The sequence below is a fragment of the Drosophila gunungcola genome, unplaced genomic scaffold, assembly GCF_025200985.1.
Source record: "Drosophila gunungcola strain Sukarami unplaced genomic scaffold, Dgunungcola_SK_2 000156F, whole genome shotgun sequence".
NCBI lineage: Eukaryota > Metazoa > Arthropoda > Insecta > Diptera > Drosophilidae > Drosophila > Drosophila gunungcola.
Window position 1 is genome coordinate 1 of NW_026453317.1, and position 18,627 is coordinate 18,627.

An 18,627-nucleotide genomic window follows, 5' to 3' on the forward strand; every position below is an offset into this window, starting at 1 on the left:
GCTATAAAAAAGTTTCCTTTCTATAAATCTTTTAATGATTTTATAGCCTAATTCCATTGCCGCATTAGTGGAGTTTTTAAATGTGCCTGATTCCATTGGCGCATTAGCATTTAGCTAATGCTACTCCGACATGTGAGTGGCACGAGCAGCTGATCTGGGTTTGTTTACTTTTGCATTTTGGCAAATCCAAAAGAAATTAATCAAAATTAATGAACATGAGTGAGTTTACTAAACTCTGTAATGCTCAGCAGGACATCTATAATGCGACCGAGGCATTTGCCAACTTGGACGACAAGGAAGAGAAGCTGATTACGGTGTTATGACGGGTTTGAAATGGAGACCACCACAGTTTCCAAAAAGGGCTAGGATCCCCGTATATGTGGGAGTTATTTTATGCCAGAGATCCAGCAGTAATGCATTGTGGTACTGCGAGCAGAATTTGCAGCGTGCGCTTTAGTTTTCAGTCATTTTTATACAAAATAGATTTTATATTCAAAAGACATCAAAAATTGCGCCAACCTTGCATATAGAAAACAGCTGTTGTAGTGGTGGCACGAACAAAATATCGTTCAACATCGGTATTTTCCGGTATTTTTTCTAAAAATGTTTGGGGCGAATGGTTTTTAATAGCATTTAAAAATCGCATTTATTTTAAATGCGGCATTTAGCCTTATGGGATTCCCTGTGTAAATAAATGCGCATTAGGCTAAATGCGTTTTAATGCGCCAATGGAATCAAGCTATTACTTAATGATGCTGAATGAAGTGATTTTTTAGATGGGTCGGTCTCTTATTCTTAATCATATTACGGATCTCCTCTACGAACTTACTGATACTTCCATTGTAAGTCTTTTGGTTTATGTTGTCCACGAGGTCTTCGTATGGCCTATGTTCTTTGAATGTTCATCGTTTTTCATCGGATTAAACGGCCTTAGTGGCGTCCACTGTAGTTCTCTTTTTAGCTTCGTAGTCGGGTACAACTGCAGCAGATTTTCAACCTGTCCTTTATATCAGCAACTCTTTATATGACCAATCAATTGGTTCAGATGGATCTCGGACAACTGAAATGGATTTGCCATCTTGTTTTAGTTTTGTCAATATTTCACTTCTAATAACTTTTAGAATTGAGATTGACCGAATTGGATTTTATTTTGTTTTTGAGATTGACCAAACTGGATTTTTAATTGTTTACGCTCGACGATTCGCACATAAGTACAAAGTGATTAACAAAGCATTATTGTCTCTCTCACTTCCCAATAAGAATACATTTCATAAACTATTTTAATTTTTTTTGATTTCTAATTAACACAAAACAATATAATTTTAAAGCCTTCAGATTTTGAAAAAATTCCCATGATACAATCCTTAGATACATACGCTGTAATTCTACCAATCCGAACTTTCAATGGAAGTATAACAAAAGTTTCAAATAAACCCGAAGTCTTCTTAATACAAAGACCAAACAAAAAATATGCTATCTAAAAAACGACGGAGAAATGGTAAATTGGACAGTTTTGTACCTGTCAAGAGTATTAATCCTCTTTATTTTATATACCACCATATTAACTTTACGTGGATTTTTCGTTACATTGTAAGCCAGGTTCCAAAACCGTGGTATTAAATATAATCTTTTGTTTTTTTCAGTTGTTTTAACAGCTTACTTACATACTTATGATATTTAAGGCAATGAACGTTTATTAAACTATTTTAAAGCTATAATTTATATAACTTGTAGAACAATATTGTTTGCGCACTCAGCGCTTGTATTTAAATCACTAGTTGTAGGGCGAGAGCGGGAGCCAATAAAGCTTTCGTCTGTTCGCTCTTGCGAATTCGCCCCGTCTCTCGCCACCGTAGCATAAGTTAGGTTCTAAGAGAAATTATTGAAATATAATTGTGAGTGATCCATCGAACATCATCGTAGCCACTCCTTTTCGTCGCGCTTTCGACATAGTTTCACAATTTTTCGCAAATTAAAATCGTCTCGAACTACTGCGTTCACAAAGTTTTCGCGTTGTTAATACAAAATAGTATTAAATTTTTCATGGTGACCCCGACGTGATCAGCAGTAGAGTTCGCGAGTTTTAATTTTTTTTGTCGGTGAAAACTATAAACAATACCAACAACAACCAATTTATTCGTGTCGGTTCGGCCAACAAATTAAATTCAATAATTTCGTCGCTGGAAATTTTCTGCCGTTCTTGAAGTTGCGCCTGACGTTTCGGCAATTTTAATTGCTCAATTTGCTGCTGCCGCCAATGGAAGACAAAAAGGAAGTTGCAATTATCAAGTCGGCCATCCAGGTATAGAGTGCCAAAAGTTGAAAGTTAATCTGTGGCGTTTTGTCAATTGTGTTTTGGCCCATCTTTCAACTTTTTGCATTCGTGTAAAAATCGGTAGATAGGCATTCTAACCAAGAAATAAAAATTTGCATGTACTAACAACCAAAATTCTACAATAAACATAATCTATTTCGAATTATACATATGTGAATCGCTTTGGCCAAAGAACAAGCAATAAAATACTCGTCGTCGACCCAATTAGTGCGAACTTAATTCCCCCAACTTTCGTCGTAGTGAGCACCAATTTAGGGTATAAATAAAAATAGCTGAAAAAAAAAAAAAAGTGCAAATTGTAAAAATTGAAGCTCTCAGAAAATTAGCGGCAATAACTTTCGCTGCAGTTTGTACGAACATTTCCCGCGCTTTTCAGAATTTTCCCCGCGCTTTTCCAATTTTCCGCGCTTTTCATAATTTTGCGCGCATTTTGGCATCAGGCTTATATATTCGTTGCCCTTAGTTATCGGTCAGTGTATCATTCTCCGTTAGCATCTGCATAGGAAGAACCGCTAGCCGCGTACACATACACACGCACACCGACACCGCTGCCGCTATTTCGAGTTATCTTTTGTCGTTTTCGTTCTCGATCGCTGCAGCAGTGCAATTTTCGGTCTGCCTAAACGTTTGTTCGTTTTGTCGGTACGCTTGAGCTTGAGCGGTAACTCCCCTACAGTGCGTGCGTGCGGCATATACTGTCGCAGGGTTTATATAAAAAAAAATATATAAAAACCCTATTTAGATTTTTCGCTGTAATTCTCTCGGCACTTAGCTCCCTTACACCGTGTGCGATCGTTGATTTTATTTTATTATTTAACAAAAAAAAAAAAATAATTTAATAAAAATAAATATTTAACACCTCTTCGATACCAACTAAATAAATACAAATAAACGCAATGGCAACTAAGGATATCGAAGAGCTTAAACATCAACGAGATGTTTGCATGAAAAGTATTAAACGAACTTATCGCCACTTAAAAGAAGCTAAATTATCTATAAATCCGGTCGAGCTTGAGTGTCGATTAGAGATTCTAAATACGCACATTGAAAATGCTTCACTTTTGCAAAACCAAATAGAAGTGAAAGATACAAAAGATGTATACCGCGAAGAGTTGGAAGAGAGGGCCGTAATGACAAAGTCATTGCTGATTTCAATTTTAAATAAGTCCAAACAAAATAATATCGAGAAATCCGCTCCGCCAGCAAATCGCCCGCCTCAATGCCGTCTGCCGAGCGTTGCACTCCCAACTTTTAGCGGAAAACACTCCGAATTTAAAAATTTTATAAGCCTTTTCGAAACTTTCGTTGACAAAGATGACACTTTACACGATATTGAAAAATTCAATAATTTAATTTCGTGTTTAGCTGGAGACGCTTTAGGAACAGTTAGGGCCTTCCAAGTCACTGCGGAAAATTATCCCAAAGCCCTTGCTAGCCTGAAGCGGGTGTACGATAATGATTGTCTTATTTTTTTTGACAACATATCGACACTTTTTAATTTGCAAAAAATTTCCCAGCCTTCAGCTACAGCCTTGAGAACCCTCATCGACACGGTCACAGCCTTGTATGACTCCTTGCTGTCTATTGGGGATGATAGACGCATTACTAATGCCATTTTAATACATCTGGTAATGAGCAAGGTCGATGCAGGAACTAAAAGAAAATGGGAAGAACAGTTAGATTATACTTCGCTTCCACTTTGGAGCGAATGTGAGGCGGCCCTCAACAGGCGATACCAACACATGGTAGCAGAAGAGGCTTCCAAGCCCAAAACTGTTCAGCAGGCCCAATCTAACCCTAAGAAGAATGGAAATAGGAGTTTTTCGTTTGTCGCTGCCAGGAACGACTCTGTTCAATGCATGTATTGCAACTCAGCTGAACATCAGATTGGAAACTGCGCTTCCTTCGCAGCCCTGACAGTTCAGCAAAGATTCGATTTCGCTAAAAGAGCACCCTTATGCATTAACTGTTTAAGAAAGGGTCACACGGTCAAAAAATGCAAATCGAACAGATGTAGAGTGTGCAATTCCTCACATCACACTTTGCTACATATATATGCCCCAAACACAAATCTCGCGTTGCCACCTCCTTCTCAGCCCACGCTCATGCAGGAGTCTCCATCCACTTCGCATGTTTTGCATGCGAATGCATCGGATCGAGTCATTCTTGCAACTGCTGTTGTGAGCGTCCAAACAAAAAGCGGCGAGTTTGTATTAGCTCGAGCGTTGCTCGACTCTGGTTCACAATTAAACTTTGTAACCGACGAGCTCGCTCAGAGGCTCAAAATTACAAGAGAGGACGTGTGCATGAGCTTGCGAGGCATTGGTGGAACTAATGCCCAAGCCACAAAAAAAATACACACGATTGTGAAGTCGCGAATAGGGAACAGCCAATTGTCGTCCGATTTTTGGATTATGAAAAATATTTCTGGTTATCATCCGGATCAAGCGGTGAACACCAGCGGGTGGAGGGTGCCTGAAAATATTCAGTTGGCAGATCCATTCTTCTTCAAGCCCCAAAAAATAGATATGCTTATCGGCGCTGAAACATTCTTTGAACTTTTATCTATTGGCCAGATAAAGCAGGGGCCTGAATTCCCCATCCTACAAAAGACAGTTCTCGGCTGGATAGTGTCAGGCAGATGTGCCTCTGAAAATAATAAAAACGCTGAAAAAATGGTACATCTCAGCTGCCAGGAGGAAGCGTTGGAGTCAATTGACACAACCCTGCAGAAATTTTGGTCTGTGGAGGACTTGCCGCCCAAGGCTAAAGTCCATACTCCTGAGCAACAACTCTGTCAACAACACTTTGAAAAAAATACTCAAAGATTGTCGTCCGGTAGATTTTCGGTTCGTTTGCCGTTTAAATCTGACCCAAATACTCTTGGTTCGTCATACGAAGTTGCGAAACGTAGATTTTTGTCGCTAGAAAGGAAATTGTCAAAGGACCCTTCGCTGAAGAAGATGTATATTGAATTCATGGAGGAATATGTTTCACTGGGCCACATGTCTTCCACCAATGACAAAATTCCGAATACTCCGCACTATTTCATTCCGCACCAATGCGTTTTACGGCCACAAAGTACTTCAACTAAGTTGAGAGTAGTTTTCGATGCATCGAGCCGTACTTCTACGCAGGTAGCGTTGAATGACATCTTGATGGTAGGCCCAACTATTCAAGAGGAGCTGTACTCGACTCTGCTTCGGTTTAGATTGCATAAGTTTGCCCTTGCGGCCGACGTCAAAAAGATGTATCGCCAAGTGATGGTGGACGAAGCTGATCGTAACTTCCAGCTCATAGTATGGAGACGAGATCCTTCTGAGTCCCTGAAAATCTTTAAGTTGAACACCGTTACATATGGAACTTCGCCAGCACCCTTTTTGGCGATTCGGTGTTTAATGCGGCTAGGAGAGATGGCGCAAGCAACTCATCCAAAAGCCGCAAAGGTTATTCAGAATGATTTTTATGTTGACGATTTGTTGACTGGCGCCGGATGCGTTGAGGACCTGCAAAGCCTTCGAGGCGAAGTTTCTCAGGTCTTGCAAGAGGCAGGCTTTGAATTGGCAAAGTGGTTTTCAAACTGCCCAGAGTTATCCGCATCTGATAGCGCTGTAATGCCACTTATGGCAGACTCAGACGTAACCAAGACCCTTGGCGTGGTTTGGTTTCCGGTTAAAGATTACTTTCAATTTCGGTTGGATGACTCTTTCCAGGATCTTCGCGCGACAAAACGAAATATTTTGTCGGTGACTGCTCGACTTTTCGACCCACTTGGCCTCTTGTTTTCTTTGGTCACAAAGGGAAAGATGTTGCAGGAACTGTGGCTTCGAAAATTAGATTGGGACGAGTCGCTACCGATGCAGTTGCTCACGTCGTGGGAGACGTTTAAAGCGACGCTTCTGCAGCTGCCTAAAATTAAGGTATCGCGATTCGTCAACACAGATCCACAAGTCCCGATTCAAATACATGGTTTCGCTGACGCTTCCATGCGAGCGTATGGAGCGTGCATCTACATTCGGACTCAAACTGCTGAAGGTTTGAAAGTGTCTTTATTGACCGCCAAATCGAAAGTAGCTCCCCTCAAGACGAAAACTTTGCCTCGCCTTGAGCTGTGTGCAGCTCACCTTTTAGCAGATCTCTATAATCGTGTCAGGCCATTGCTAAATTCTCCCATTGAGAATGTTTTCCTGTGGACAGACTCCGAGATCACTTTACACTGGATTAAAACCCATCCCTCGTCGTTGTCGGTTTTTGTTTCGAACCGGGTTGCAGAAATTCAGGAGTGGTCGGAGAAAGCAATTTGGAGACACGTTCCCACGAAAGTCAACCCAGCAGATATAGTGTCCCGAGGATGTGACGTAGAGGAGCTTACAACGTCCATTTGGTTCGGTGGGCCTTCGTTCTTGCTAGACTCAGAAAATAATTGGCCTGTAAATAAACATTTCGAACTGCCGGCTGATGTAATGTCGATGGAGCTACGCAAATCGGCAATAGCTCTCGTAGTCAGCCCAGAGCCAAATTATGTGCTTCAGAAAATAGAGTCTTTTTCGTCGCACCTGAAGCTTCTGAGAGTTTTCGTGTGGGTTTTTCGTTTTATTCAAAGGTGCAGAAAGGTGTCGAAGCCCTTTGAAAAAAGTATTTCGCCAAGAGAACTGGATTTCGCTTTTGATAAAATTGTCGAAGTTGTCCAATTTCACGAGTTCAGGGACGACATAAGTAAAATTCGGAAGAATAAACCGGTAGCAACGAATATTCAAAAGTTAAACCCTTTTCTTCAGGAAAATAAATCGGATTGGTGCTCCTCGACATTGCTACGAGTTGGGGGTCGGTTATTGAATGCTCCTATCCCGTACGAAGCCAAATTCCCGTTGTTGCTGTCTAAAAGCTCACAGTTCGTCAGATCCTATGTGTCATACCTGCACGTTACGAACTGTCACGCTGGCCCACGAGCTCTCGTAAGTCGTCCTGCGCGAGAAAATCTGGCTAGTTAATGCTCAAGAAGTCTGCCGACGAACAGTTCGGTCGTGCATGCGCTGCTTTGACGCAAATTATGGGAAACTTGCCAGCAGATAGACTTCGAGCTCTCCGCCCGTTCAATATTTGTGGCGTTGATTTTTGTGGTCCCTTCAGCACAACGTATCGTATCCGTGGTAAGCCGCCGTACAAGTCGTACGTGGCCTTGTTCGTCTGTTTTGCGTCCAAAGCGGTCCACTTAGAATTAGTGTCTGACCTAACCACTGATGCGTTCTTGTTGGCATTTCAAAGGTTCGTGAGTCGTCGCGGGATTCCGGAAAAGGTGTGGTGCGACAACGCCACCAATTTCGTCGGCGCAGATCGCCACATGAGAGAGTTCCGAGCCCGTCTGGAGGAGCAGGGGGGCGGTATCGAAACATTCGCATCAAAAAAAGGATGCGAGTTTGCGTTCATACCGCCCAGAGCACCGCACTTCGGCGGACTATGGGAGGCAGGTGTGAAGTCTGCAAAGCACCTGTTCCTTCGGACGGTAGGCCAAGACCTCTTGACCGCGGAGGAGCTCGGAACTCTGCTCACCAGCGTGGAGGCCGTGCTCAACTCCAGGCCCCTCGGCGCTCTAAGCAGCGACCCGAACGACGGCGAGGCCCTGACCCCCGGGCATCTGCTCATCGGCGGCCCTCTTCTGGCCCCACCATCAGCGGCGCTCCCGGACCAGATCAGCCTGACCTGCTTGCGACGATGGCGAGGTGTCTCGTCTCTCAGGCACAGGTTCTGGCAGCGATGGTCCCGGGAGTACATCTCCAGCCTCCAGCAGCGGTCCAAGTGGCACCAGGGGGAGCCCAACCTCGTCGTGGGAGCGCTCGTCGTCGTCGCAGAAGACAATCTTCCGCCCCAGCAGTGGAGGATCGGACGAGTGGTAGCGGTGCACGCCGGCGCCGATAGCAAGGTTCGCGTGGCGGACGTCAGGACGCAGGACGGCGAATATCGGCGAGCTGTCCACCGTCTGGCCCTGTTGCCCGTTCTGGGCTGAAGGACGTCGTCCCTTCAGAGGGGGCGGTGTTTGCGCACTCAGCGCTTGTATTTAAATCACTAGTTGTAGGGCGAGAGCGGGAGCCAATAAAGCTTTCGTCTGTTCGCTCTTGCGAATTCGCCCCGTCTCTCGCCACCGTAGCATAAGTTAGGTTCTAAGAGAAATTATTGAAATATAATTGTGAGTGATCCATCGAACATCATCGTAGCCACTCCTTTTCGTCGCGCTTTCGACATAGTTTCACAATTTTTCGCAAATTAAAATCGTCTCGAACTACTGCGTTCACAAAGTTTTCGCGTTGTTAATACAAAATAGTATTAAATTTTTCAAATATTAATTTAATAACAGTTGACGTTAACATTGTGCGCCAAGTTCCAGGTCCTTGCTTTAAATTTATACGCCAATGTTTAGTGTATTTTTATATGCTTCTCAGCGTTTTAAATATATATGTCGGAAAATCGAGTTCCTCAATGAACTCTGCTTCGTTGCGAGCCGTCCGCTTTCTCGGCTGTGACATTTCGTAACCTTACCTCGATCGAGACTGTACATAACGGACCTCCGTTAGACTCAACGCAACACTTACACACAGAAACTCATATAAAGAAAGGAATGCGAAGGGAGGAACAAAAAGCAACGAGTGAAATTCATAACATAAGCTTTAATTCTAAGTAAAATATAATTCCAAGTAAGTCAGCATTTCATGTTAATTCTTATTTTAATAGCATAATTCCACGAAAAAAAAACTAAATATCCGACACGGCCATCCTGATATACACACGTCCTCGTGTGTTACAAATTTTAAAGAAAATACTAAGAGTAATTAGAAGGTCCCGCTCAATCTGAAACGATCATAAAAATAATAGAACGTATAAATACGTCGCTCGTTGTTACTTTTTCCAATAGTTACTGGTTAATTAGATTATTCCTTTGCGAAGAGCCTTTACTAGAAATCGATTCCCAAAGATTTTAATAACATCTACAACAAACAAACCACTCAGGTTTCCACCACTAATTAGGCGCCTCACCATAGCCAGGCGAATACATGACCATGTACCTACGGCAACCTAGTGGCTAGAGTTGTTTTAAGTGTAGAATTGTATAGAATTTCGTATTGAAGTCCATCAATGCCACATCTTAGTTAGAATCCTCTAACTGACTCTTGACGTCGCCTTCCACGTCGCTTGCTTCATTGGAATCCACCAAAAAGCTATCATAATTTTCTGTTCTCTTATTACACATATCTAACTCTCTGGGAATCTCTTCAATAGGCATTTTTCTTTTTAAGTAAACATAATTACCAATTTAAAAACTTTTAGCTTTACATTTGTTTTTATCAAATCTTTTATTTTCATATTTAGCATTATTTTTTCATATCTTTGGCGTTTTTTCTTTCAGTGCTTTAATCTACTTTATTATATTCTTCGCAGAGGGGCAACATATTAAAAGGTCTCGCTTCTTTTCCAATTAATAGTTCTAGTGGGCTTGCTTTCGTAATTCGATTTATAGTACAGTTTATGGCCAATTGTATCTCGCCTAAAGCGTCCTGCCAAGTACGATTTGCCACTTAATTTTCCTGTTATATCTATGTGAATAGTGTGCCATGGTATATATACTTTTGGTATAGGGTGGTTTTGTTAATTTATAGGTAATACAATTACTTACGAATTTTCGGACATATTTGGACATATTGTCGAACCAGTAGAAATCATACATCTTGTCCAACGTCCTTTCCCGCCCTAGATTCACTATTGCCTCATGGACGTTGTTTACTATCGACCACCTAAATGATCTGGGCACTACTGGAAGACTGCGCGTAAAGTATTTTAGAACGCAATTTATATGTTTTGGCCAAATCTTCTCCCAGTTCTTCATTTTGAATAATGGATAAAGTTTCTTCATCTCGTTGCTGCTCAGCAAGCAACCAATTGTCCGATATTTCGGCCAACGAAACACATTTGTTATCAGGACTGGGATACAAAATATAGTTACCTTCGGTGGCAACGGATTGCGTGACAAAAAATCTATGTGCGCCATTTTTGCAGCAGGTACTTATTTTATATCGAAATTAAACATTTCGCGTAGCTTGCAGAGAATTACAATCCGTAAATACAACAAATAGCGTTTAACACGGCTGTTTTTAACTCGTAAGAGTGGTAACGTGATTCAGTTGCGGATGTTTGTTTACTAAAATATTCAAAGACCCTGGGTTTATGATCGATTTTATGAAGTAGTAATAGTATGTGCAGTTCGAGGGGATATTGGGGGTCAAAAATTAAAAGCACCGGCTCCTCATGGTCGCTTTTCCACTCGAATACTTTAATTTTTAACGGCTTCATTATTTCAGAAAATTTTGGGACGAACTGTCGAAAGTATGACTCCAAACCGATAGACTGCGGAGGGGGTAGATTGACCAAAGCATGTACCTTTCGTGGATTGAGTCTAACTTCGCCATCTTTGATTTGAAAACCTACATGAAAAACCAGCTTGAGATAATAGGCTTAGAAAAATCTTTCAAATGCTTTTTATTGTGTACAAGAGGTTATTAAGATGTCATCCATATAAACTATGACATATAAATCAAATTGACTCCTGGTGTAACGAATGATGTACGTTCAACTGAGTTTGGATAAATCGGAATCTGGTGATAACCGCTTGCCATATCCAAACACGTAAAATACTTTACCCCACCTAATCTAGCAATCTGATCATTAATAAGAGGCAAGGGATACTTTTCTGCCTTCGTGCTCGAATTAAACTTGCGGTAATCTACACAGAGTCGGTCAGATCCGTCTTTTTTTTTACCAGAAGCATTGAACTAGCAAATGGAGAAGAGCTAGGACGGATGATATTAGCTTGTAGTAGTTCATGTATTCTTTTTCTCACTATTTCTTTTTCCTCGATACTGAGTCTGTAAGGCCGCCTTTGGACGGTCTTATTTGGATTAATTAATCGAATATAAAACTTTGTGGTTCTCACTCGACTTTAAGGGAATCCATCTATAAAATCGTCCGAGAATTCATTCAAAATGCACAACAAGCTTGACTTATTTACACCATCCAAACCAGTATTGATATTTGAAAAATTACAAATATTAGTCAAAGCAGAACAGTTATTTATAGATACAGTTATAAACAGTTTAAATTTATTGATCGTTATTGATACGCCACAACCCTGACTTTGAATTTCGAAGCCAATTATAATACTATAATTAGTATAACTATCTTAAACAACATACGGAATAACTTCCAGCGTGTCCTCGCTAATCATGACATTAGATAATATTTGTAACGTACTAGTTACCATATTATTCCCTATCCCTCTTAAGCTAACAACATTATTGGTTCGTGTGCCGGACAGCTGTTGGGGTACCGATTCTTTAACGAGGCAGCACTCTGCTCCATGTTTTTTAATATTGGCGTAGCAATCTGGAACAAGGACTCGGAAACTTTTGGACGGCAATGGAATTATTTCTAACTAACAATTGACAATTTAGAGTTGTCAAAGATGAGCAAAGATGCTCTGGGGATTTTTCCACCAATTATAAATAAAACGATAAAAGGTGCACTTCGTGATGAATTCAAAGCACTTAAAATTAACTTCGAATTTCAAAACTTATTTGTCTGACAAAAAAATGGTTAAAAAAATTTGAAACGTGGTTCTGCTACAGAAAAATATATATATAAATTTACTAATTAAGTGAAATATAAGATTTAGCACGAGTTGTGAAATATAAATTTACCTTAAGTGACGCTGCTGCAGTCTATGTACATATGTATGTGTTTTTTTGTTTCTTATGATTCTAACTCTTTTCCGACTGTGACGTTGTGCGAGCATTTACAAGTCGAACAAGAAAAAGAATCAAAGAAACAAAAATACACATACATACATGAACTGCAGCAGCGTCACTTGCGGTAAATTGCTATTTAACCACCCGTGTTAAATCCTTCATTTTACTTAAGCAATTTTTAAATATTAAATTTAAACATTCGAAATACGTTAGTTTTGAAAAGTAAACATACTGAAATAGACCAGATTTGCTCTTCGTTTTTTCGTTCTCAAATTTTCTCGGTGTATATACCAAGATTTCTAAATCAATTTTTCACTTTACAATGCTCAATGCTGACAATGGTATTACTTTAAGTTAATATTTGTAAATTATTAAAACGCGACCAGCTGCTGCGATAACATCTTCTGCTCGTTGCCCAGAAGAGACTAAAAACGAGCCGTTAATCTTTCTTATTCGTGACTCAATTTACAAAAAATTCGGTCAGTTATAACAGAGTGTTGGATTTATGAAATAATGAGAATTGCATTCGCAGAAAGTTCTCTTAACTACATGCCGCCCCCAAATACTGATATGCACATGTGGACAAAGTATGTACGTAGTTAACGTTTATTCAGTAGCCTCTGGATAAGTGGATTACGGCATTGAACAGATTTAAGATAAAAAGTGTTAATAAATTCCGGATGCTGTGTTATTAGATACGACTCGGATGCGATTATCAGCTCATGAATGTATTTTGGTAATGCGACCGAGGTTAATTCATTTTGGCGGGAGGATATCATCTTTAATAATAACGATGTCATGCTATAGATTTAGGAACTAACTGCTCCCATGAAAGTGGTACCAAAATCGCTGTAGATGTGTTTTCAGTGTCCACTTCTGCCAATAAAACGTTGCAGAGTACACAAAAAAACCTGAGAAGCCAATCTGGTAACCGCATTTAAGTGGTTACGGACTTTGTCGTTAAGCAGAAGAAAACTGCAATAAACGCTTTGTATTTCTGATGTCCACAAAATGTTGATGCTTTAACTTTTGGCGCACCGGTATAGTCTACGCCTGTAGCTTCAAACGCTCCCATGAGCTGCGTGACTACCTTCGGTCTGTGCTTGAAGCAGTCAACACATTTGTGCAAGATTTGTTTTTTAAAACACATACTATTACTTAGATTTAAGGATAATGCTTTGGATTTTCTTAGGGGAACTATTTTCTATTGCTCTTACACTTGCATTTAAAACGGCTCGTCCATTATTTTGTTGGGTATTTCTGTTAAATCCTCTTTGGCAGTTATTATTACCACGGTTATTTCCTCGGTAGAAGATCTTCTCGATAAAGGGAGAAGTAAAAATACTGAAATAGAGCAGATTTGCTCTTCGTTTTTTCGTTCTCAAATTTTGTCGGTGTATATACCATGATTTCTAAATCAATTTTTTACTTTACAATGCTCAATGCTAACAATAATATTACTTTAAGTTAAAATTTGTAAATTGTTTCTCTTAACTGCTGCCGCCCCAAATAATGATATGCAAGTTAACAGAGGCAGTTTCCAAGAGAAGAAACTGCCGAGTTGCAGACAATATCCGGTGGCCTGCAGGCGCAGCGAAGAAACCGCTGACCGGAGTCTGACCAGACCACAGCGCTGCAGCCAGGCAAAGGCCTCAAGCTGCAGTTGGATAGGTTCTTTAGTTTAGTCAAAAATTTTACTCCAGAGAATTAACTCTGTATAAAATACCTATGCCCTTACGGGCGTATGGAAATAAATAAAAATATAAAATAAATACTTAACGGTTTTATAATTGTCGCCCAACTTAACGACATTCACGCGATACAAGTGCAAGAAATTGCCAGTAAAAGTAAAAAGTAAATTTAAATCAACGAAAAATATAATTAAAAGTGCGGTCAAGAACTGGCACCAGAAAAATACGAAAATCAAACCATAATATTTCCTAAATCTTAACAAAGTGAAGGAAAACTGAAAAAAAAATCCTCTTAACAAGTGGAAGACACCCAAAGTCTGCAACCCAAAGTCTTAACAAGTGGAAGAAATCTAAAATCTGCAACCCAAAATCTAAGTGGAAGAAATCCAAAATCTGCAACCCAAGATCTAAAAAACTCCTCTTAAGAAGAAACCCAAAATCTACAATCCAAAATCTAAAAAATTCCTCTTAACAAGTGGAAGAAATCCAAAATCTGCAAACCAAAAAACTCCTCTTAACAAGTGGAAGAAATCCAAAATCAGCAACCTAAAAAATTCCTCTTAACAAGTGGAAGAAACCCGAAGTCTGCAACGGGAATTGCAAAAAATTCCTCCCTAAGAAGACAACAGCAGCGGAAGCGATAACGGCAGCAGCAGCGACAACAGCAGCGACAGCGGCGGCAGCGACAATAGCAGCGGCAGCGACAGCGGCGGCATCGACAACGGCTGCGGCAGTACCAGTGGCGGCAAAAGCCGTCGGCAAAACATAGAACTCGAAGACGAAATAAATATAAGAACATGTTAGGAAAATTCGTCTTAGTTTTTGTACTTAAGGCTGTCAAGTCGGACGCGACAGTAAAAATTAATGACTACACGAACGCAGACTACATCCCGATAGACGACAACGAAATTGTCATCTGGGCGTCCTACGGATACCTACAGCACTCAACGAACGTGACGACTTATGAAGACTACGCCGACCAGACGGAAACAATGACGAAGACATTTCCAGACGATCACAAGACACCAGTCATAATGACAGATCTTACAAATATTCGCAAGTTGGTGACTACCTTTAAAATCCACCATAGAGCCGCTAGGAGTATTAACTTAATCGGGACAGCACTAAAAGTTATTGCTGGCACACCCGTCTTTAACGATTGGGAGCAAATAAAATTCAATTAAGAACAATTAATGAGAACAGATGAAGGACAAACAGAATTAAATATCAAATTTCAGAAACGTCTAAATGAACTCACAAACTCAATGAATCAATGAATGAATCCATAAATTCGAAACAGATAAAGAAACCAAGCTTTTGGAAATATTCTAGCAAAAAATAGAGTTGTAATCACGGATCTAGAAAACATTTCAATGGGCTTAGCCCTGGCAAAATTAAACATCGTAAGTCCAGCAATTTTGGATCGTTCCGATATTGGCAATTTTGGATAGTTACGATATTGGCGAATTCAAGGATAGGCAGCGTATTGACGTTAGTTTGATAGAATTATTAGAGGTATCTAGTATTAGTTTTTTTCCAAATTCTGAAATTCTACATTTTCTCATTAAACTCCCTAGCCCTACATTAATATGTAAGAAAAACCTTGCGCCACCTTCTGCAGGGAGCTACAAAATGGCACCTGCGCCCAGCAAATAGTTTCTGGGGCTATTGCGCACTGCTCCGCGCTCACAGGTCACCTGGATCCAATTACCATTGTGGATCATGGCACCCTCATTGTGAACGATGCCAACGTGACCATAACCGAGCGAGAGCAAAAAATATCCGGATCCTACCTGGTAACTTATTCTGACAAGGTAGCCCTCAACGGAACTTGGTTCGTAAATCAATTGGGAAGTTCAATGAGAAAACCTGCTGTTTCGACCATGGCCATAATCAACATCACGGCCCACCACAACCGGCTGAGTCTCCCATTTCTTCACGAGCTGAGTCTGAGCAATCTCCACCACATCGGAACCCTCAGAGAAGAACTTACACTGGGGTCCTTCCTCAGCAACTCCTTTGCCCTACTTGCCACCTTCTTTCTGTTTTCCACCATTTGGCTCGGCTATCGCTATCTAAGGACCAGAAGTCATACCAAACCAAGAACTGACAACGATGTGGAACGAGGGGGTCCCCGGGACGTCGACCACTTGAAGGGGGGAGAAGTTAACACACGGGCAGGGACAAAACGCTGACCCGGCACCTTGGCGACAGCGCTGCAGCCAGGCAAAGGCCTCGAGCTGCAGTTGGATAGGTTCTTTAGTTTAGTCAAAAATTGTACTCAAGAGAATTAACTCTGTATAAAATACCCATGCCCTTACGGGCATGGTTTTATAATTTGCAAATGTGGACACAGTATGTACGTAGTTAACGTTTGTTCAGTAGCCTCTGGATAAGTAGATTACGGCAATAGACAGATTTAAGACAAAGAGCGTTAAAAAATTCCGGATGCTGTGTTAATAGACACGACTCGGATGCGAGTCTAATAAAAACGATGTCATGCTATAAGTTTAGGGACTATCTGCTCCGATCAAAGTGGTACCGCAACCGCTCTAGATGTGTTTGCAGTATCCACATCTGCAAATAAAACGTTTTATAGCCCACAAAAAAACCTGAAAAGACAATCCTGACTTTGTCGCTAAGCATATGAAAACTGCAATATACGCTTTGTATTTCTGATGTCCAAAAAATTTTGATGCTTTAACTTTTGGCGCACCGGTATAGTCTACGCCTGTAGCTTCAAACGCTCAATTTTTTGGGTTTACTCGATGTAATGCAAGGTCTGTTAAATCCTCTTTGGCAGTTATTATTATTTTAATTGTAATTATAATAACCATTTTTAGTATTGCCGTAATATTAGGTACCTCTACCACGGTTATTTCCTCGGTAGAAGATCCCCTGCCTCGGAAGTTATTTCTATAACAGTCTCTGTTGTAATTGTTGTAAATAATATTTATATTTTGGTTATAGTACATAAAACCATGCCCGTTTTGGTTCTCTGTACTACAATGAAAATATTTAGTAATAGCAGAACGAGCCTTCTTCTGATTTAGTTTGCTTACAATTTTTTATCATTGTAGCGATTGCTTCATTTGTACTAATCGTCTCGGAATGTTTCGGTGGTAAGCATTTTAAGGGGGTCTTCTATTTCAGTTGTAAACATCGGGCTTGCCCTTTCGGTATACTGGTGACAATTTTTCTTTAGCTTATTTATACTACCCAAAATAGTTGCCTCATTTTGGACCCTATACAAGGTTTACCAACTATTTTTTATTTTATAACGTCCCCTGTGAAACTTTCTTGTGGCCCCTTAGATAGTTCTATGAGGGTAAGGGCTATTATAAATCACTGAAGGTGAAGCTTCTTCCCGTCAAATTCTGAAATAGTAGACGAAACATCTTTCATGAATTCCTCTTTTGGCAATAGCATCGTTCGCCATAACTGACAAACTGTTATTTTTATCAAAATTGTTGGTTGCCTTCTTATTCACCTCCGAAACTATACAGAGGTATCCACTATTTGGTGATTTATAAGCTGGGTTAGATATTCTCGCTCGCAACGTAAACGGGCGGGTAGCTTAGAGAGGTTTTGGGATCGTTCCACCAAATTTATATTGGGTGATTACCTTTGACCAAAGAATAACGCAATAGGTCTGTTGGGATCGTAAAGGTTTTTATTTGCCTCCTTGTAAATATCCTCGTCGTCCTCTGCGGCGTCGCTCCTCGTCGTTGTCTTCTGCGGTGTCGCTCATCGTCGTCGATCTGACTCATGACGGCTTCTTCGAGACTCTGGATATTATGCGAACCTCACTGTCGGGACCGGCAAGGTGTTTCGCCTAGCAGGTAGAACTAGGTTCCACCTCTTCGCCCAGCCACCCACCTTTATCGTAGACTCCACGCAAGGTCTCCCTGAGCTCGATTTAACCACGACCAGGCACCCGATGGATCTCAGCCTTGCAAACTCACAGTCGTTCGGCGTCTCGACTTTGCGATAGTAGCTGGAATATACGAGAGCGGGGGTTTTTAACGGTTTTGTAATCGGTTGAATTTTTTCCAAATGCATGATATCCGATGGAACCCACTCGTTTTATTTGTTTTCTAAATATTCTCGCCAAATGTTCGGACCGATCGTTATCGTTTGAGAAAATGTACGAGAAAGTGAACGCGTATAGTCTAAGCCTGTAGCTTCAAACGCTCGTTTTTTTGGGTTTACTCGATGTAATGCAAGGTCTGTTAAATCCTCTTTGGCAGTTATTATTATTTTAATTGTAATTATTATAACCATTTTTAGTATTGCCGTAATATTGGGTACCTCTACCACGGCTAGTTCCTCGGTAGAAGATCCCCTGCCTCGGAAGTTATTTCTATAACAGTCTCTGTTGTAATTGTTGTAAATAATATTTATATTTTGGTTATAGTACATAAAACCATGCCCGTTTTGGTTCTCTGTACTACAATGAAAATATTTAGTAATAGCAGAACGAGCCTTCTTCTGATTTAGTTTGCTTACAATTTTTTATCATTGTAGCGATTGCTTCATTTGTACTAATCGTCTCGGAATGTTTCGGTGGTAAGCATTTTAAGGGGGTCTTCTATTTCAGTTGTAAACATCGGGCTTGCCCTTTCGGTATACTGGTGACAATATTTCTTTAGCTTATTTATACTACCCAAAATAGTTGCCTCATTTTGGACCCTATACAAGGTTTACCAACTATTTTTTATTTTATAACGTCCCCTGTGAAACTTTCTTGTGGCCCCTTAGATAGTTCTATGAGGGTAAGGGCTATTATAAATCACTGAAGGTGAAGCTT